Source organism: Lathyrus oleraceus, chromosome 7 (genome assembly GCF_024323335.1).
Source record: "Lathyrus oleraceus cultivar Zhongwan6 chromosome 7, CAAS_Psat_ZW6_1.0, whole genome shotgun sequence".
Classification (NCBI taxonomy): domain Eukaryota; kingdom Viridiplantae; phylum Streptophyta; class Magnoliopsida; order Fabales; family Fabaceae; genus Lathyrus; species Lathyrus oleraceus.
In genome coordinates this window covers 327,868,320-327,891,958 of record NC_066585.1, presented here as the reverse complement: position 1 = coordinate 327,891,958, position 23,639 = coordinate 327,868,320, and the positions used below count along the sequence as shown (strand labels likewise).

At 32.9% G+C, this 23,639-nt stretch overlaps 1 non-coding gene across 1 annotated transcript; it reads left to right on the top strand.

Moving 5' to 3' along the window:
- The first annotated feature begins 391 nt into the window (after positions 1 to 391).
- LOC127108825 (small nucleolar RNA R71) lies at positions 392 to 498 on the top strand. The gene has a single exon (XR_007796335.1). It is a non-coding gene; the product is annotated as a small nucleolar RNA R71 (small nucleolar RNA).
- Positions 499 to 23,639: the final 23,141 nt, after the last annotated feature.

The window sequence follows — 23,639 nt, the reverse complement described above, 5'->3', positions numbered from 1 at the left end:
TAATTCAATTGGTCGGACGGGATTCCAACCAATAATTGACATTCGGGAGTTTTGTGCCCAGGGGCTCCACATAGCTCACAATTAGGTGTCACAACCCCCACGGTAGTTTCTGAAGTTACGGTCAAACCCTCTATCTTTTGCGTAAGGGCATCTACTTTGGCATTTACATGATCTATGCCATTAACTTCATACATACCGACCCTCGTCTGGTATTGTTCTACTATAGTTCACTCACCTCCCCATTGGTAATGATTTTGCACCATGTTCTATGAGTTAATAGGTGTCTTGGTAGGGTTTTCCCATTAGAGTGCCGCCAGTTTCAGGGTCTAAGGTTAATTTAGTGTTGTACAAGAGACCATTCTATAAGGTGTGAATAATTAGCCATTGTTAAAGTCTACGGTATGGACAAATTATCATCATATCGTTGTACCTTTCCCATGCTTCAAAAAATGACTCTCCATCTTTCTGTTTGAATCTGTTGATTTGGCTTCTTAGCATAGTTATTTTGCTAGGTGAGAAATATTGGGATAAGAAGGCTTTCTTCAATTCGTTTCATGTTGTGATAGAGTTTGATGGTAGAGACTAGAGCCAAGCTCTAGCTCTATCTTTTAAAGAAAATGGGATAAGACGTAGTCGTATGGCTTCTGGGTTTACACCATTAGCTTTAATGTGTCTGTGTACTGCACAAACACTAACAGATGAAGGTTCGGGTCCTTTCTGGATTACCAGAGAACTGGTTTTGTTGCACGATTTGCAACAAAGCCGGTTTTAACTCGAAATATCTTGCCTCGATGGTGGGGGTGTAATACTCGAGTGTGGCTCTTCTTAAGATGGAGCAGTATAGTCCTTGAGAGGACGGTTTTGGTTTGCAGCATATCTAAGGTTGGGATATTATACTCTAAGCGAAGTTGTCTAATTCAGAGTCTGAGGAAAAAACGCTTGACTTTGTTGATAGGCTGTGCTAGCTCGTCCTCTGAGGAACGAGTGTTTTGCATACAATCCACTAACTAGTAAGGAAATATAACCAAATTTTGCCTTAGTCTATACGGTGCAACAACGGAGTTACGATATTGACTAAATTAGTCCCCGACAATGGCACCAAATTTTTGGTGGGGTTATTCCGCAAGTGCACGAAATCAATCGTAGTTTTAAAAGATATTGAACCCACAGGGACCAATATCAACCTTATCGTTATCTATTGAAGTTACGTAAATCTAAGGCTAAAAAAATAGGGAGAGACTAAAACTAAGAAATTTAAAATAAAATCGATCTTAGAAAATATATCAAATAAGAGAGAGATCGGAATATGGTTTCCAGTGTACCTCTGGGACTCAATAAATCCTTGGTGTTTGTTATGTTTAAAATACTTTTTGGCAAAAAATATTAGTTTAAAAACACTGGCCTCACACCGTCGTGCTATTGACATATGTTATATTTCGGAACTACAAATGTTTTGTTGTCACTCACCCATTTAAGTTACGGAACAATTTTTGAAAACAAACAAGTCCTAATTAACTACTAAGCATTATCGTTGTTTTAGAAATTAACATCCAGTTTTTACTATCTGGCACGAATCTCACATTTCGTGCTATTGAGTCGATACCTTAGTGCTTTCTCTCTCGCGCAAAACCTTTTTCATTTAAACTTAAAAACCGGAATCAGAAGAATGATTTTATGCAAAGGTTACGCAAATTCAATTTACTGAGTCCCGTCAGAACGATGGTCCACACACACCAGACTCTATGGACTTAGCTAGACATAATGTGTGTACAACTCATGTTGTTGATATTGGGCATAAAAAACATAAATATGATAGAGATGATATAAATATGAATTATGATTAGATTCAGCAACACACACATACAAGATCACATATATAGTTACTAGTTAATAATAAAAAGCATATAAAACTTACGGGAATTGCAACAATGCGGGAAAATCAAATGCGGAAAAACTTGAATAAGGGAAAACTTATAAATAAATATAATGGCAAGATTAATCTTCGACTATCCAAGTAGTGAACAGAATTATGAATACAAAGAAGTGTACTAATCCCTTAATGCGAACGATTAGTAATTTTTACGATAAAATATATGCCTAATGAAAACTAGAAAATTTGGATCTCATCAAACTGAATGTTAGGTCCTTTATATAGTGAAAAACTAGTAAATATTGCTTCCAAAATCGTGTGAGAAGTAGTGGAGATAAATCAGGTAAGTGGGAGAAACTGAATTCTTTTTGTTGTAGTTTTTCAGGAGGCACATTGCATGACGAACGCCATGATGCTTTTGGTGGTCGCCACAAGTGTAAAAAGAGAATTCTGGAAGTTTTGTGTTGCACGGTGGACGACATGGTATGTGTAGTGGTCGCCGCACCTCTTTGACTGCGTCTTCTTTGTTCATTTTCTCTCTCTAGTGGGATCCATGACTACCTAGTCATGGCTGATGCCATGGCAGGCGCCGTGTAGGTGGCCATCAGTGTATTTTTTTCCATTTTTCTTTGCTTTTCATCATTTTTGTCCCGTTTCTTCATGAATCAACTCCTACATGTAACATACTTGAAACGTACACAAATTACCACCATAACACTATAAAATATGATAAAGTGACACTAAAACATGTGCAAATCAATTCAAAATAAATTATGTGTTTCAGTGTTATCAACAACAGATAATTGTTCCACGTATTCAAACTTCTGACTCCACTCAACTTCAACAATTAATCCTGCTCTTTTTCCCTTTTAACTATCCCTAACTGAGAGAAAAGTTCTGAAAGAACTCTTCCATATGGTATGAGGAAAGTCATTTCCTCACGAGAGGTCACAACCATTTCAATTAAGAAGTTAAAAATAGTAAGAGGAAGATTAATTTTGATGTTGTGGGTAAGGAAGTACAAAAGATGTTTGTCATTTGAAGTAAGTGTTTCTAGTTGCTTCCCTTTTGGCCGGAGATTTGACACTAGAAGTTGATGCCAAACTTTTGCAATTGGTATAAGAGTAGCATGACTAGTGAGCTTATTATAGTTGGCATAAATTAGGAGAAGGTGGATTGAGAAGACAATGTTAAATCTATAATGTTCAACACAACTACCTTTCTCTTCACACTTTACTGTCTAAGCAATAAATGATGGAGTAATGGTGATAGGAATGACATATACATTGGACTATATTGTCTGACCATATTGCCTAACAAAGACATTTAACCATAACTTTGTTACAAGATTAGTGTAGATGGGTCCATGAAGCATGTCAAAGTAACCTTTCAACTTTTGTTTGAAAATATTTTTCATTAAATCAAAATCGTTGTCTTTCAACTCATCGAAATCAACAAACTTCTCATTGAAAATGAACAAAAGATTTTCATCTCTGTTGAAGGTTTTTATAGACATTTTTTGAATAAAAAGAAAATACTTTTAAACTAGATTTAAAGACATAAAGAGATGGAAATAAAATGAGACATGAATAGTGTATAAATAAATTGGAAAAGAGGAAGGGAGACAATCAGAGAATATCAAACGCCCCCTTGAAAATCCAAAAGATATGTTATGTTTTGAATAGGGACGATTATTACTATTCTAGTGATATAAATACCACATATTACCTCGGTTTTTTTCGTATAACCGAGAGGAAAACCACATATTGCCAACAATCCAGGAACCTTTCTTTTAATTTTAATTTTAATTTTTAAATTAATGATCTATTCCTTCGGTTATATTTAATAAAAGAGGGATTAAATTATTATATTTTACTATAAAATCACTCATTAATCAGACTTTATCATAAATATAACTTATATGTAGCCGCTCCAAAATCTTGCACATCATTCTTTGGGATGGATGGCAAGACAGAAAAAATCTTCAATGTTCTTCAATATTGAATAAAATATTTTTTATGCCTTTGCAATCTATCTCACATAATAGTGTTGATGTTGTTGTTGTATTTTTGTAATAACCTTCCTATATTGTCAATCAAATAAAATATTTTTTCTCTTTTATGTGAAAGCATTTTTCATGAAAATATTTGCTCAAGATAATGAAATCTCTTTGAAATTGATTGCAAGAAATTTGAAAAGATAGGTTGTTCTCCAAGAATCCATTGTGAAACTCTTAATTTGTTTAAACAATTTATATTAATATTGGGTTAAATAAGTTTTTGATCCTCATAATTATTGTCATTTTCACTTTTAGTCCCTCAAAACAATTTCCTTCAAATAATGGTCCTCCTAATATTCTTCGTCCAGATTTTTGGTCTCTCCTGTCAAAGTCCATTAACAGAAGCTGACGTGGCACGTCACATGGAATTTTTTTTGTGACTGGACATACACATGACAATGACAGCGTGTCAAGATGCAGGTGTGGCATACCACATGGCTAAAGTCAACATTGTTCATGAACCCAAAAAAAATAGTAGCTAATTGGTAGCTAAAATCGTAGTTAATCTGTAGCAAATATATTGCAAGAATTCTGATTCTAAAAAATGCAATAGTTTTTCAAATACTGAAACACGATCAATCGTAAATACACTACATATTATATTAATCCATCAAACACACATAAACATGCTTACATTTTCTAGCATTTTGAATCAAATGTTTTCAAGGTCATACTGCCATTGTAATAGCTGAAATAAGATCTACTGTTAAATAATATCTTTTGATATTGTTACTATTAATCCCTCTCTAAATCAAATGTGAGAAAATTAGTATATTTTCACTGATGAATCCTTTTCTAATTACACTATGGACCCATGGAAGTTATCATATGCACGATTTTGCACTAAAATTGTTTCTGCACCATACTGGGTGTATCAAATATGAAATATTAAATCATTAGTTCACATTTGGGATTTTGCAGTGCATGGATTTATAAGGTTGTTTTTATCTACGTCGCTGGAAGGTTTGCACTTGTTTTTGGTTGTGCATGGCTTTATCGTATGTGTTACATGGTCACCAAGGTTTGCTCTTGTTCTTGATTCATGATTTGGAATAATAAAAACTATTATGAATGCTAATTTTGTTGAAATCTATTTACTTCTCATTGAGCTCTTTACATAGTTGACGATTTCTAGCTTCTAGCTTCTAGAATATTCTTCTTCTTAGTCCTTATAAGTTGTATGTATCAGGCCAAAGTGAACCAATGAACGAATTATTCTTTATTTTAAGAAACAACATTGCTACAATGTTTCATCAAAAAAAATTATATATCTAACAGAAAGTACATATGTACTAACCGATGACTTGTTTGTTTCGCTTCTTAAACAAAATATTCTTGATTGTCTGTTGAAAACTTGATGTGGCAGAAGCGTTTCGTAAGAATTATTAGTACATGAATATGTCTAGGTGTTCATGCATTGAATATGAACATTTTTACTTCTGCATATTGTAGTGACAGGGACACGAACTTTTTATTTTAAGGACTTGGATTTTTTATTTTGGATTAATGAAAGATGTTGTTCGTTTTAAAAACCATAACAAAATCTTAATGGAATTATTCTAAAGATGTATAATTTAGTACCCCTAGTAGAATTTAAGAATTGTTTTAAAGAATTAAGGTGATTCGAAGATTAAATAGAAGTTGCTACATATTAGCTACGATTTTAGCTATCCATTAGCTACAATTTTTTATGGGTTCATGAATAATGTTGACTTTAGTCATGTGGTATATCATGCAACATCGTGTATGCCCAGTCACAAAAAAAACATCCATGTGACATGTCACATCAGCTTCTTTTAACGGCCGTTAGCAGGAGGAATTAAAAGTGTGGACGGAAAATATTATGAGGACTATTCTTTGAAGGAATTTTTTAGAGGTACTAAAAGTGAAATTGGTCATATTTACAGGGACCAAAATATTATTTAACCCTTTATATTTTGTGTATTAAAAAAGTTTTTTCCCCTCGGTTTTTAACAAAAAAATGAGAGGTATGTCGCACTTGGGTTGAAACATTTTTATTTTTATTTTTTATTTAAAAAGAAAAATATTTTACCTCGGTTTGAGTAATAACTAAGGTAAAGTATAAGCGTATTTATTCAATTTCTTAACAAAATATTCACCGTCCATTTAGTGAGTATCATTGCTCATGATACTGTCATTAGTGATCCTCTTGAAACTTAAAATCTTCATTATAAAATCATTTTGAATATTAAAATTTGATAGTAATGAATCCACAAGATACCCAAACGTTGATGTGAAACCCTCTATGTTTAATCATAGTCCCATGAGATTTTACAAAATAAAAGTATCAATGTGATAGATTGCAAGAGCAGAAAAAATTTAGATTTATTATGTGGTTGGTGGAAGTGTATTTAATTTGCCAAAGATTTATGTGATGGATTACAAGTGCAGAAAAAAATTGATTCAAAGGTTTGTGTTCTAACATAATCTCTTAACTGAATATTTATTTTATTTATGTAACTTTTTGTTTGTTTTATATCACACATTTGATCTTCCTAAAAATCAATGAAACGAGGATCCTTAATATTTGTTCATCTCCAAGATATCCATCATTTGTTCTTCACCGACAACGATGACGATGAAGAACAACATTTTTAGTTTAATATTATGTGTAACCAATGTAATATTTTGTGTAAACAATTTAGTTTGTAAAAACATTAATTTATTAAAATTTTGTGTAAACAATGGAATGAGTATTATATATATATATATATATATATATATATATATATATATATATATATATATATATATATATATATATATATAATATATATATATAATATATATATATAATATATATATATATATATATATTAGAAATTTCGACAAGATTAAATGGATCCACGTTGAATCGTGAACAAAGTCACTTTCCTTAAAAGTATTTCAAGCACTCTCTTTGATGTCTTAGAGTCGGAAATCAAGAATACCCGGGATAATTCAGCTTTTTAATTGAGTTTGCACAAGATAGGTGAAAAACTCAAATGCAGAGAAGTGTGTCTGGAATGTTTAAGAAGATGTGCAGATTTTTGAGTGAATTATTTTCTAATTATGAATCATGTATTTATAGGTCATGCATGTGTTGTTTCATAAGTTTGCATCTCTTGATGAAACAACACATTTTCACCATATGTTGCAATGGTTCACCTATGATAATACAATGCATCACTTCATGAAGTATTGTATATCTTGAATTTGAAATTCAAACTTTAAGCAACGATCAAAATTCGGAAGCAATACTTAGAATTAATTTGCAGCATGTCGGTCGGCCGCCGAAGCGCCGCCTTATTAACATCGTGAATAGCCCGATTGCTCTGATGCGTCATGCCTAAGTATCGCCTACAAGCCGCCACTAGCGCTTCTACGCCCACGCCCTCGCACCCAGTCCTGGAACCGGAGCTAGTGTCGTCGGTGGCTACACCAGCGATGGTTTGTTTGGATGTGATATGTGGCATAATGCTTGGGACCACCACATATGTCCATGTGGCACCTTATCCTCTTTGACTCCTTTGGTGAGTTTAATGTTTCAAGGTCTTTATAAATGCTTTTAATGTTAGCTTCACTTTCTATGTGGAACTATTTGCAATGAATTTATTGTCATTAACTCAATTGCCCATTTTTATCATATTGGAACATACCCATGGCAATTATTGTTTATAATTTTCAACAATCCCCCGGTTGTTCTAATAATGACAAAACTAATTCCAGAAAATTAGATATAAAAATGGTTAATACAATTAGGTATCTTTCAGTTTAAAACTTAACCTTAGTGAGGATAACACAAAGTTTAATCGGAATATTAGGTAGCAATTATTTAAAATATTAATCCATATGATTAGACCGGTGTTACCATACACACACTCTTTGAAGGTTCTTCCTCTACATATCTCGCTTAGCACTTATTTATGGTCATATGTGAAGCTAAAGGAAATATACCCGAACGGATCGCACGCTCGAACATACATCAGAGTCGCCATCGAACTTTATTTATCCCCAAAGGGAAGGGAAAACATCGATAAAACCCGGGGGAAAGAGATATACTGGGTAAGGAAGTCGGTTATGCAAGGGAAAAATATTAGCACCCCAAACATCCATGGTACTCCATGGGAACCGTTTTGATTGTTCTCGCTCGAATAGGTGTGATATCTAAAGATTACTCGCAAAATAATGGGGAAAAGGAAAAGGAATAGCTAGAGTGCTCGGTGAGGACTGTGCCCATCATGTCTACGTATCCTCATAGTGCAATGAGGAATTCAGAGCTCTGTAGTTCAAGGAACTAGAAGTGGGAGGTGAAAAGGAATGTGATCAAAGTGTGGTATGAACCAAAGGATCATGTTGTTTGAACTCCAACAAGGGTGAAAGCGATGAACCCAAGAGTAAGGTGGTTATTACCAATACGTGGATTAGCAGGCCGCCACTATAAGATAAAGCCGAAAAGACGAAGAAATAGGTGTTTGGGCACAGTCCCAAACATCTCTTGGTTCACAAGGTGAGGCAATAAGGAGTGTAAAGATATAGTGTATTTGGCTCAAAGGATAGGTATATCACATGGAGTGGAAGAAGGTAGACTATGAATATATCATAGAGATGGACGGAATGAAGTGACCGAAGTCACAGAATAGAGTATCTGGTGATGAGTCGCTAAAGAAGTATTATTTGAAATCGAAAGGTGAAAGTGTATTGAAATCCATAAGAGAAATGGGGTTTCTACCATAGAGGGAAACAACGTTAACCGATACGTGGACTAGCAGACCGCCACTGTAGGATTTTGGCTAAAAAAGGAAGGAATTAAGGTTGATGTTCACTTTCGCACAGTTTTATGACCCCACTCTACACTGCTTCATGTTCCAGGACTTTCTCCTAGCTCCCACGCTAGAGGAGTTTTCCCACCTACTACAGTTACCAGTCAAAAACCAAGCTCCCTACATGATTGAGGGGACTTCCCAGATTCCACAGATATAGCTCAAGCCTTGTGCATGAAGAAGGATCTAGTCGAGTCTACTCTCCGAATCAAGGGCAACATGCAGGGCCTACCGTCCAAGTTCCTATTCGAGAACGCCATTATGTTTGCTAATAGTGGAAGCTGGGACGCATTTTACGCCAGCTTTGCATTACTCATCTATGGATTGGTGTTATTCCCGAATGTTGAAGGCTTTGTTGACAAGACCGCCATCACCTTTATCTCCCAGAACCCGGTTCCCACCTTACTAGTTGATGTATTCTTCTCCTTCCATTGGAGAAATATGAAGAAAGGGGGAACCATTAATTGTTGTATTCCTTTGCTTCAGAAATGGATTATATCCCACTTCCCGAAGAAAGGGTCGTTTGTTGATAATGTGGGTGATCTGAAATGGTCACAAAGGTTGATGTCATTAGATGTTGAGGATGTCGTCTGGTTTTGCCTCGATTACTTGAGAGTGGAGTTGATATTCCGATGTGGGGAGTTCCCAAATTTCCTCTTGTCAGTACAAAAGGGGGTTTGATTAATTATAATCCCGTTCTCTCATTACGCCAGTTGGGATATCCGCTCAAAGAGAAACCTGAAGACCGTTTGTTGGAAGAACTATTGTTAGCCGAAGGGGTTGAGAGTCCAGAGCTGATGAAGAAAGTGCGCAGAGCATGGGGCAAAATACAGTGAGTGGGAAAGAAAGAACTAGGCAAACAACTATGTACCGTGACTACTTCCTATGTTGATTGGGTGAAGTCAAGGGCCAAGATGATCAAACTGCCATACTCGTGGGAACCTTCCATGTGTATCAAAACCCCCAAGCCACCTGCCGCCGTCATTGCTGAAGTGGATCGTATTAAAGAAGTTATCAAGAAGTTGGAAAAAGAGAATGTCGGTCTCCGTTCCAGCCTGATAAAAGTCACCTCTGAAAAGAACACCCTGAAGAGGGAAAGGTTCAACAAAGCAGATACTGATATCCAGATTGAGCAAAACAAAAGGAGAAAGGTGGGAGACGCTCTGAAAGGGTCTTTTGAGACCATTGCAAACAAGAAGAAAGAGTTAGCCGAAGCCCAGTATCGAGCCTGCAAGCGATAGATTGACTACCAAGGCCAAATCAAATCTCTACAAGACCTATTGGGGAAATCGTAGAAGGAGTTGAAGGATGAGCAAGCCCGCGCCAAGAAGCTATAAACAACCCTCGCATAACTCCAGAGTGATATCGACAAAAGGTTTGAAGAGATACGATCTTTGAATCGCCAGTCCCATCGAAACTTGGAAGAAAGGAAACAGTTGCAAGAGGAAGCTACCCAATGGGAGATTCAGAGCCGTCACTTGCAAGTTCTCCTAGACCAGAAAGAAGAATTTGTGCAGGATATCCTGAGTAGACTGAGTCTTTCCTTTCTATACAACCTCATCAAGGATGCTCAGTATTTAACCGACTTCCTTACCTAGCATATCTCTTTCCCCTGGGTTTTATCGATGTTTTCCTTTCCCTTTGGGGATAAATAAAGTTCGATGACGACTCTGTTGTATGTTCGAGCGTGTGATATGTTCGGGTATATTTCCGCTAGCTTCAATATGTTATCATGTTTTATGAATTTTTCATGAGATAAACTCCAACTCTCACTTTGAGACGACACCATCTCTAAGTTCACATAGGTGAAGTTCATGTTGTATCCTTTTCCATGAGATACTTTTCCTCGGTTATGAACTTCATTAAAAGGTTTTGAAAACCTTAACCCTCTATTTAAAATAGTCGACATTATTACCCAATGCCTGACTTACATCCAAATTAATGACTTGTTGTTATCCATTGAATCTTGAAGTTAATATTTTGTTAACATAAGATTGGGTTGTCGTCGTTGTTGGAACTCTTATTCAAGGAGTTTCAACCCCATACCTCTCGAGGTTGTTTTTACTAAGTCTCTGGCCAGTGTCTTAGTAAATGGATCGGCCAAATTATAGCTTGTTCATATATAGGTGAGTGAAATGATTCCATCCTTAATCATTTTTCTCACAAACGAATGTTTAAGTCCTATGTGCCTAGACTTTCCATTGTACACTTTGTTGAATGCTCTTGATAAAGTGGCTTGGCTATCACAGTGTATCATCATCTTTGAAACATTATCTTTAGCCAATGGAACTTCCAACAGAAGACCCCCCAACCATTATGCTTCTTGACCAGCGGGAGTGAGAGCCACAAACTCTGATTCCATGGTCGAAAGAGTAATGTATGTTTGTTTCTTGCTCTTCCAAGAAATTGCTCCTTCAGCTAGTGTAAATATTCACCCAATTGTAGATTTATGATCTCCAATGTTAGATATCCAACTCGCATCAATATATCCTTCTAGTATGGCAAGGAATCTACCATAATGAAGGCCAAGGTTTTTGGTTTTCAATAGGTAGCCAAAAATCCTCGTGATTGCCTTTCAATGTTCATTACTTGGATAACTAGTAAATCTACTCATTTTACTAACTGCAAATGATATGTCGGGCCTGGTACATTGCATTAAGTACATAAGACACCTCATTACACTTGCATATTCCAATTGAGCTACTGCTTTTCCATTGTTCTTTTGAAGTTTGACGACATGATCAAATGGAGTGGTTACTTCCTTAAATTTTAGGTGTTCGAACCTATTAAGCATTTTTTCAATATAGTGTGTTTGACTAAGTTCATAACCCCCATTATTTCGCTTAACTTTGATCCCTAGAATTGTGTCAACAAGTCCAAGATCTTTCATTTTGAAAGTGGAAGTTAGAAACTTCTTTGTCTCTAGAATTCCATTCAAATCGTTGTTAATTATTAGCATGTCATCAACATAGAGGCAAAGAAATATCACAGTGGTTTTGCACACTTTTGTGTATAAACATTTGTCACAAGAATTAGGAATAAATCCATTTGAAAGTATCATGGAATCAAATTTTTGATGTCATTGTTTTGGTGCTTGTTTTAAGCCATATAAGGATTTTAAAAGCTTACACACCTTTAGTCATTTTCGGGAAGCACGTAGCCTTCTGGCTGTTCCATGTAGATTTCCTAATCAAGATCTCCATTTAGGAATGATGTTTTAACATCCATATGTTGAACTATAAGGTCATTTAAAGAGGCTAAGGCAAACAGTAATCTAATTGTGGTTGTCCTTGCTACTGGTGCATATGTGTCAAAGTAATCTATACCTTCCTTTTGTCTAAATCCTTTTGCCACTAATCTGGCCTTATAAGTGTTTAAGGTACCATCACTATGATATTTCTATTTAAACACCCACTTGCATCCAATGGGCCTTGATCCCTTTGATAAGTCAACAAGTTCCCAAGTGTGGTTTGAAACAATTGAATCCATTTCATCTTGGATAGCGTCCTTCCAAAAGGAGGAGTCCCTTGAAGTTATTGCTTCCTTGTAAGTTTTAGGATCATCTCCTAATTGAAGCATGACCGGAATACTTTGCACGAAATTCTTACAATTTTCTTCAACTAGATAAAAGGAAATAAATTGAGGATTAATTTCGTATGGTCCTAGAGTCTTTATTTTCTGGACTCTTTTGCTTATCCTAGGCTCAGGTTGTGACTCAATGATTTGAGAAGTGCCTTCAGGTTATATTTCTACAATCTGAGAGGAATCTTTTCCACAAGATTCTTTAGTTGCGGCCGAATCTGATTCTTTATCCTTGGTGATAAGATTTTCAAAGAATTCTACATCCCGAGATTCTATAATTAGATTAGTCTCTAAATTTAAGAGTCTATATGCTTTAGTTTTTTGTGCATATCCTACAAAATCACATCTTATCCCTCGAGGACCCAACTTGGTTCTTGTAGGATCCATGTTTTTGTAGTAAGCCATACACACCCACACTTTAAAGTAATCGATATTTCGTGCTCTTCCTTTCCATGCCTAATATGGAGCAATGCCGATTTTCTTTAAAGAATTATATTAATTATATGGCAAGTGGATAATAATGTCTCACCCCACAAATTGAGGGGTAATTCAGAATGTATCAACATGGCATTCATCATCTCTTGATATGTTCGATTCTTTCTTTCTGCCATGCCATTTTGTTGCGGTGTGCGAGGTGCCGAACATTTGTATTATGACGTGTTCTTCACAAAATGCATTGATGTCAGTAGAAAAGTATTCACCTCCCCTATCACTCCTAAGGACTTTGATACTTCTACTTAATTGATTTTCCACTTCTGCTTTATAAATCTTAAAGACATTAAAAGCATCATATTTATGCTTTAAAAGATATACATGTGTGTATCTAGAAGGATCGTCGATGAATGTAATAAAATATTTATTTCCCTCACGGGTTAACATGCCATTAAATTCGCACAAATATGAGTGTACAAGATCAAGTAGATTTGTATTTCTTTCAACATTTTTGAAAGGTTTCTTAATCATCTTTGATTTAACACATAATTCACATTTTTTAAAATCATTTATATTACATGAAATCAATCTAAATTTAATTAGTCTCTACATAGAACAAATATCGGAATGTGCTAGTCTGTTATGCCATAGAGAAACAGATTCAAGCATGTAAGTGAAATTAGAAATTTCATTAATGATATTGTTGGTAGTACATAGTTTGATCATTCCCTCAACGAAATATCCTTTTCCAACAAATACATCATTACAGGTTAATATAAGTTTGCCCGGTTCATAAACAGATTTAATGCTCAGTTTTCCCAATAAATCCCCCACTAACAAGATTCATATTCATGTCAGGGACATGAAGCACACTGACGAGAGTGACTTTCTTTCCTGAAGTGAAGTTGAGTTCGGCCGATCCAGTTCCAAAAACTTTAGATCGTACTTCATTTCCCATATGCACTTCTTGTCCATCATTTGTCTCAGAATAGGTTTTGAAAGCAGCCTTGTCATAAGAGACATGCATCGTAGCACATGTATCATACCACCAACCTTGAACTTTGCCTTTGATTGCCATAATTCCGCTCACTGTAGCAATTATGTCTTCATTTGCATGAACTGCATTGATCTCGTTTTTTGACTTGTTGTGCCTGCAATCTCTAGCATAGTGTCCAGGTTTTCCACAAACAAAACATCCATTTTCGGACCCTTATGACTACCAAAATTCTTGAACTTGTTATGTTCATTTTTTGGTCCAAGATGACTCTTTATGCCATCATGTTTCTTCTTTCCTTTGGTGGTCACGTCATTGGCTTTAGAAAGACCCGTAGATTTTGATTTCTCCCTCTCCTTCGATTCCTCCTCGATTTGAAGATGTTTCTGGATTTTCTCCAAAGAAAAGTCCTCAGAGTTGTGCAACAATTTCTTTCTGTAGTCTTTCCAAGAAGGTGGCAATTTTACAATGATTGCACCGACTTGAAAGGTCTCAGGTATGTCTATTTTCACCATTTTTATTTTATTCACGAGGACTTGCAACTCATGCACTTGGGGAAGAATGGGCTTGCAGTCTATAAATTTAAAATCAAAATATTTAGTAATTAAAAACTTCTTCGTACCTTCCTCTTCGACCTTGAACTTGAATTCGAGTGCTTTCCATATTTCTGTTGTAGATGGATTATCCGTATAGAGGTCGTAGAGACAATCAGATGGCGTATTTAGAATATGTCCGCGACATAGTAGTTCGTCCTCCTTACATTTCTTGCACTCCTTCTTGACTTCTTCATAATCATTTTCTAATGGTTCAGGAATGAGTTCTAAGTTAGGATCTAAGACATAGTGAACCATCAGAGTGGTCAGTAGGAATGTCATCTTATCTTCTCATCTGGTGTAGTTGGTTCCATCAAAGCGATCCAACTTGACAAGATCCTGATTCATAACTTTGATGCTTGAAACTGCAGCGTCGGAAGCCACTGTGTAAATACTTTTAAGACTGTTAGAAATTTCGACAAGATTAAATGGATCCAGGTTGAATCGTGAACGAAGTCACTTTCCTTAAAAGTATTTCAAGCACTCTCTTTGATGTCTTAGAGTTAGAAAGCAAGAATACTCAGGGTAATTCAGCCTTTTAATTGAGTCCGCACGAGACAGGTGAAGAACTCGAATGCAAGGAAGTGCGTCGAGAATGTGTAGATTTTTGAGTGAATTATTTTTGAATTCAGAATCATGTATTTATAGGTCATGCATATGTTATTTCACAAGTTTGCATCTCTTGACGAAACAACACCTTTTCACCATATGTTGCAATGGTTCATCTATGATAATACAACGCACCACTTCATGAAATGTTGTATATTTTGAATTCGAAATTCAAATTGTAAGAAACAATCAAAATCCGAGAGCAATACTTAGAATTAATTTGCAGTATGTCGGTCGAAGGCCGGGCGCCGGAGCGCCGCCTCATTAACGTCGTGAATAGCTTGTTTGCTCCAATGTGTCGTCTCTAAGTGCTCAAGTGCCGCCTACGAGCCGCCATTAGCGCCTCTATGGCCATGCCCTCGGACTCGGTCCCGACGAGGGGTTGTTTAAATGTGACATGTGGCATAATGTTTGGGACCACCACATATGTCCATGTGGCACCTTATCCTCTTTGGCTCCTTTGGTAAGTTTAATGTTTCAAGGTCTTTATAAATGATTTTAATGTTAGCTTTACTTTCTATGTGGGACTATTTGCAATGCATTTATTTCCATTAACTCAATTGTCCATTTTTGTCATATTGGAACATACCCATGACAATTATTGTTTATAATTTCCAAATATATATATATAATATATATATATATATAATATATATATATATATATATATATATATATATATATATATATATATATATATATATATATATATTATATATATATATATATATATATATATATATATATTGATGAGGTTTGAACCCATGACCATTTAAACTAACTCCTCGGTTATTTTTAAACTGAGGGGATAAAGTTCTCACTTTTCATATCACCCTTAGTTACCTCAGCATTGTAACCGAGGTGAAATCCATGTCGCGTCCAACATGATATGTGTTATTTGTAGTAGTGTAATCAATACCCACTTTCCACCTAGTGACAATACGAGTTAGGATCAACTCGTTTTTTTTCATTCATTAGCATATTTACCATCTATATCTTCAAGTGTAATCCAACTAGAACTTATGATAGATAGAAATTTATCTTGTCCACTAAGGAACACATACTTCAGTAGTTGTTTAGCTACACCTCTTTTTCTTTGGTAGACTCTTTGACATCTTTATTTTCATTGTTAGGTCTCAATTCTTACCATTTGGAATCCTTGTGATGGTTTCGAAATGGTATGACTTCTAGCATAGCTAAGGTATCACTTTCTCCATAGTCACCACCCTCTTCAATAACTTATTATGCAAAACTCAATATTTTTTTCAAGGATAACTGAGGTATTTGACTTTTGATTGTGTCCCCAATCGATAGCCTTCTTTCTTATCTTCTTTATGCTCCGTAATTTTTAGCATATTAAGCTTTACTATCTCATCTTACACTATAAGAGTTAGTGTGAGATCTTATAAATCAATCATACATGTCGATTATGGCAAGAATGGTCTGCCAAGAATTAATGGAATGCCATCATCTTTTGGAATCTCTAACACACAACAAGGTTTACTCGAAATATAAATTTGTCAATCTTAACAAGTACATCTTCAATAACGCCATAATAGTGATTAATAGAATGATAAACAAACATGATATCATTGTGTATTTTATCATTAAAAATGTATTACATCGGATTTCAACACATAAGGAACTTCAACATTAGGATAAGTAATACACAAAGTGTAGCACCCCAATTTTGTTCGGGTTAAATTATATAAAAAAAATAGAGAGATTTGATAGCCCTATTTTTTAATTTGTATTATTTGCATTTTTAATGAAAAATAAAATATATATATATATATATAATAATAATAATAATAATAATAATAATAATAATAATAATAATAATAATAATAATAATAATAATAAAGTAATAATTTAAAGGGTTTTTCATTTTTCTCTTTCATGTAAAAAAAGATGTAATATTAAGTTCTATTTTACTTCATCTTTGATTCCTTTTTTAATATTAAACATCCATTTTTTTTAAAAATCAAAACAAAAATAATTAGTATTTCATTTACTAGCATTTATAAATGCTAATTTTATATTAATTTGAAATGGAAAAATAAAAGTGGAAAGAACAAAAGTTGGTAAAGGTCAAAGTCCTTTCTCTTCCCCATTTTTTCTTTTTTAAAGCATTTTCTTCTTCCCTCTTTCTTGCCCTCCTTTTAAACTTTAACCATTTCTATACAATTCATCTACACATGCATGGTACAACAAGACAAAGGGTGGCTGCATTTTTCGGATATGGAGAGATCCCTTTCTCCACTTTAAAATACACATAAACCCTATAAGCTTGCATATATAAGCTAACTTATTAGTTCTCGAGGAGGGGATTTTAAAAAGAGAAAAATGAGGCTTAAAAGAGAGTGAGAGATATTAGAAAGAAAGAAAAAAGATAGAAAAAGAAAAGGACTTGAGAGAAAAAGAGATAAGAACACTATTCATCATTCCTAACCTCACAACACACACAATCACTTCCATAACATACAAAATATTCACCTTTGCTTCTTTCATCAACAACAACATCCTCATTTTCGTTCATTCCTCGGAGATGTTGAAAGTTTATTCTTATCCATTAAAGTGTGGTTGTTTTGTTTTTTTGTAAGGTTCATCATTATGTAAAAATATCTTTGTTGTTGTTGTAGTAGTTTTAGGTTTGGGAAAAAAATATTCATGGTATGTGGTTGTAATTTGAGGATCTAATTTTTATGATGTAATAAGTTGTATGTGTAGCTTAGGAAATATATATGTATGTTATTATATGATAAATAAATGAATGGGAGAGGAAGAGAGTGAACATAGGTAGAAACACAGAAAAAAAACATAAGTTGGACGCGCTGATGGGCATAATGACGGCCAACCCGTCACGATCATGCGTTATGACGGTCAAACCAGTCAGTGAGGGTGACACCCATTATCCCTCTTTTGCTCGTCACACACCCCTGACGTTCGTTTGTGATCAGTTTCTGTGATGGTCTGCCTGCCATCGCTGGTGACGACTGTCATCAAGAGCATGACCAATATTTTTTTTTGTTTTTATATTTTTTATTATTATTTTATTATTTTTATTTTTATATTTATTTATCTCTTACTTAAGGTTTATTTTTTCTTTGATTCCTAGCAATACTTATGTCATGAAACGATTAAGCGAATACACACATTTTTTTACCGGATTAAAAAGGGAATAAATAGATACCCTTCGATTTATCCTCGATTAAACAAAGCGAGACCCGCATCTTGTTTAAATATGGATACTCGTCTTCCGCATCGAAAAAAATGATAATTCGTATTGAATACCACTTAGTCGCATTAAACTGTGTTTTTTTTAATAAATTAATGATTTAAGTGAAAAGAACAAAATTTGGTAAATAGATGAACATCTATTATAATCGTCGAGTATGCGATGTACGAGTTGTATAACTAGGTACATAATATCTAATTTTTTCACATAAATAGAAATCAAATTAAAAAGGGAATAATTGGATGCACCTCCTTTTATCCCCGAGTGAACAAACACATGACATGTGTATTGTCTAAGTTCAAATACTCGTCTTCCATATTAAAAATAACAACCGACAAACTTCAACTTTTTTCCTCGCCTTAGCGCCAACAACTTCTTTTTTCAATTAACAAACTTTTTCTGCTCATGCGCGATTAAGCTTTTTATTTTAAAAACAACCAACCCACAAATTTTGTATAGCAAAGAACTACGTAGATTTAAATTCTCCATTACACCGGAGATACGTAGGACCAAGATTCAATGCCTTGTCAAACACCCTAACAAAAATATATTTGTTCATTCTTGTAAATATGACATAGTAATTAGGAGAAATCAAATACTTTAAGGCTAACACTTTTAAATCACAAAATTAATTAAAGGTAATCGTTGCTTACAATGGATTTTGCGGGGTGTTAATATCTTTCCCGCAAATAATCGACTCCCGAACTCGAATTTAGTTGTGATGGCCATATTTTTGTTACTTTAGGGTTTTATCGACGTTTTCCATTTATAAATAAACTTCGGTGGCGATTTCATTGTTATTCGAGCGTCTAATCGCTCGAGTTATTTTTGTGCCGTTTCACAAAGTATTATAGATAACATCTGATGAAACAAGTTCTCTTACTTCTCTTAGTGTATTATAAATGATGAAAATTTAGATTTTGAGACCTAAAATATGTAATAAGTCCCTTCTATAGGAGTATTGTGCCTTGATTTTATTGGAAACTTTCAGAGCAATCTGAGTCAGATGACTAAAAACCAATTGTGCACTGAGAAATGAGGAAACATCCAGTAACAAACCTTAAAATTTAAAAAGAAAAGTATCTAATAAATTAGTTAGTAGGGCTTTTAAATCGCATATCCCTAATATATTATCCCAGAAAATAACGTTATTTTGATCTCTATCGTATACGACCAAAAATTAAATTAAAAATATAGTAAGCGATGTTAGGCCTCTGAATATTAATAACCAAAATTAAGAATGACAACTGAAATAAAAGGGGATTTTCATAGAAGAAGTTTGTAATTAATTGGAGAAAAACAATTGAGTTAAGATATTTGATTCACTAATTTTGATGATTGTCTGGGATATATGACAAATTCTAAAAGATATTCAGATCATTGATTCTATTAATACATGACTGTGTAAATTTAATCGATTAACCTATATGATTATTCTTACATGAATTTAATCTGAACAACCATTATAGATCAATTTTGATTCTTTCACAATTGTTACAAATAAAACATATCAGTCCCAAACCTATAACAATCATTATAGATTCTAACAAAACCTTATTCAAATTAAAATTAGCAACTAGTTATATTAAATCAAATAATTTCATTATGAATTGAACTATTAACGGATTACTTCAATTCAGATTAAAGCGAACATGAATTCTAACTTTTAACAACAATCATAATCAAATTTGTAAGCATTGTGTTTGGAAGAAAAGAAACAGAAATACAAAATTAAATTATTGTTGAAAATCAAACCCTAATATTCCAATGATCATTATGAAGTGAATCAATATTGGGTTTTTATACTTGCTCAATACAACAAAAATAATCAAAAACTAAGTTGGAAATGTTTGCTTCTACAACAATCTTATTTATTAGCCTGAGCTATTACAAAATTAGGGTTTTTAGATGTTTAGTCCATTACAAATATGTGATCCGAATCTATAATCAAATGCACTGCTTTGGAGATTTTTATTTTTGACCATTAGTATATCCAAAGTGGGCTTTGGATCCACCATGAAAGTCGTATATTTGCTTCTTAACTTTTCAATGGATGGTCACAGGCTCCAATCAAATAAACGCATCCCAAGATATTGAATGTAGAGTTAAACATGATAAAAATAAGGTTAAATTCTAAAACTGCATAGTAAATTCACTAAAGCTCAATTAAGATTCAAAGTTTGTAAACAAGTTTAAAGGAAAATATTATTCGTGAGAAATGCTAAAACACATCCAATATAATGCTATAAAATGGTGTGAATACCATAAGTGTAATGCTAAAACACATCCAATGACTAAGTGAGTAGAGATCAAATGTGTAATGTTTAAGATTTAGAATAATGTGTATTTTTGTCTGATGACTTCTCAGCAAGTGTGTCAATAATGTCGCAGAAATAAATAAGGTCGAATCCACATGGACTTCTTTTTAATAAGACAAATTTGTGCAATGCATATAAAATAGTAAATGGGGGGTTTTCGAGTTTGTAATGCGAAAATAAAACAAGTGATTAGACAATAATAAGAAAGCAGTCAAGTTGTGTATAGAATTCCCTATTTATCTATTGTTGATGTTTGATGCCTTACATGAATAATCTTATCACTATAATCCCAAGGTGAATTAACAAAACTACTATAACCAATCCCTTGCGATATAACTTACTAATCACTACTTGGAGTTTCCTATCCCTAGTACACTAGCATAAATAGGATTAGGTGTTACAACAGACCGTTAATTCACTGGCCACTACTCGGGGTCTCCTATTCCAATTCATCTAGCGCAAATACAACAACTACCCTAGGTCCAACGCATAAACTAATGATCAGTATTTCATATGTGCTCAAAATCAGATTAAAAGAGTATTTCACATAAAAAGCATTACAAACAAGAAGCAATAAAACAGAATCATAGATTAGAGTATTCAGGCAAAGTCAAATCAACATATGTCTCAACAATATAGAAACATGTTCATCAAACACAACCAAATCTAGATAGAATTAGCTACTCATAATTCAGATTACAATATCAAAAACAATTAAGAAGAATTGCATATGAGATCCCTTGAAGAATTGGCCTTCAATGACTTCCAATGCTCTCTAAATATGCCTTATGGTGTTGTAAATCGTTACTTTTGATGTAGAAATTTGTCCCTTTTCGGACAAAGTTCAAAACCCTTAAAAAAGTATCAAAATTCCCCTTTTAAAACAGTCAAAATGCGTCACAAAAGGCCAGAAAACAACCCATCACGCACACGATTTGAACATGTTGCACCGTGCACTTGATTATTCATGAATGTAGATATTTCTCTTAGCTTCATTTTGCAAAGAAATCACGCGTCAAAACGAGTTACGAAACTCTAGATATGATCAATTTACTAGATTGGCGTCAAGATGTAAATTGTGTTGAAAATTGCTCGTTTCTTCACAATTTCTTCCTGATTTCTTGGCTTTACTTTGTTTCTTCGACTTCTTCATTTTCTTCATACGTCTTCATATTTAGCTCATATCTAACCATTCATTTAACTTTATAATAGGGTCTAGGATATAAAGGCCCAAGAACCTTGTCGGAAATAATTATCTTAAAGGACAAGTGTTAAAGAATCTCGCAAGCACTATTATCGAGTGTTCTTTAAGATTCAACTGTTATTAATCAAATATACATACAGAACTTGTCTATTCACATGTCAAACTTTGGTGATCTAGTTTCACGTGAATTGAGTTTTGACCGAGTCTATAACACTTAAAATGACTTGTCTTTTTTTCTTCGTACTTTTTATTAATTTTGTGAAAATATTGTTAATTTTTATTAAATTCGTAAAAACATTGTAATTGTATTATAGGTTGGAGTTGAAAATCAATGATCAATTATATCTTAGATTAGAAAATGCCCATTGCTCTGAAACAGGAGAAAAGAAAAGAATATATTATATATATATTATATATATATATATTATATATATATATATATATATATAAAACAATGGGAGAATAAAGAAGGCTACAATTTGAAATTTATTAAATTTTCTTCTTTATTCGTAGATTGTTGACAAACCAAGTATACATGGGCTTGATTTTGACCGTAGTTGGTGATCTATGACAGCTCTCTGCATCTTTATTTTGTCCTTTTCGTGTCATGCCGTATTTGACATTTTATCTGTTGTGTATTAGTGTTTTTTGGTTGCTATGTTTTTCTTTATAAAATTGTTTGGTGTGTTATGTAAGATGAGGACCACTACTAATACAATTTTTTAACCCTTTCTTTAACATTTATTTTTTAATTCGGAAAAATATATATATTATTAATTTATGTGAGATTATTTTTAAAATAAAAGTCATATATTCTACTCAATACAAAAATGAGTGTTAGAGAATATTTTTTTAAAAGTGATTTTATTTTTCCTTGTAATATATATATATATATATATATATATATATATATATATATATATATATATATATATATATATATATAATATATATATATATATATATATTATATATATCTAATATATATATATATATATATATATATATATATATATTTATTTATTTATTTATTTATATTATCTATATATATATATATATATATCTATATATATATATATATATATATATTTATTTATTTATTTTGTTATCTTTTGTAAATAATTTTTGACTTTTAGATTTATTAAATATTGATGTATCTGGTATAAGATTAATTTATTTTAATTATTAAAAAATTGTTTAATTCTTAAGAGAAATAAAAATAATTTGTAACCATTAAAAATTGAAATGACTCAATTTTATTTTGTTTATATTTGTTTTATTGATGAAAAGAAAATACAAGAAAGAAAAGCAAGATAAAAAGACATGTAAAACTTTTTTACACTAAATAAAAAAGAAATAAAAAAATGTTTAATTATTAAATAAACAAATCTAAACAATTTATTTATTTTATTTACAATTTGGTTTATTGATGAAGAGAGTATACAAAAAAAGATGAAAAAGAAAAATATAGTAAGAAGTAATGTTGACGGTAAAAAATAATATATATTTTAGATATAGTGAGTAAAATTTAGTGTTAATAGATAAAAATATTTCAATTTCTTATTTAATTTCAATGAATCTGTTAACACTAATAGTACTCAATTTCGTACTTACCACTCTTATAAGGAGTTGAAGAATCTATAATTGAAGAATATAATTTATTTTTAATTGTAATGGGTTAGTTTGTTTTAGTTTTGAAAAAATGAAAAAAAAATTGTATTTTTAAAAATGGATTTTACAAAAATATTTTTTAAAATATTATAAATTTTTATAAATTTTGTTTTTTATAAATTAAAACATTAATTTTAATATACTATAACATAAATCTATATTATTAAAGATTAAAATATAGTTAAAATAAAATAAAATAAAAAGTTATATTTTAAAAATGATTTTTATGAAAAATTATTTGAAATA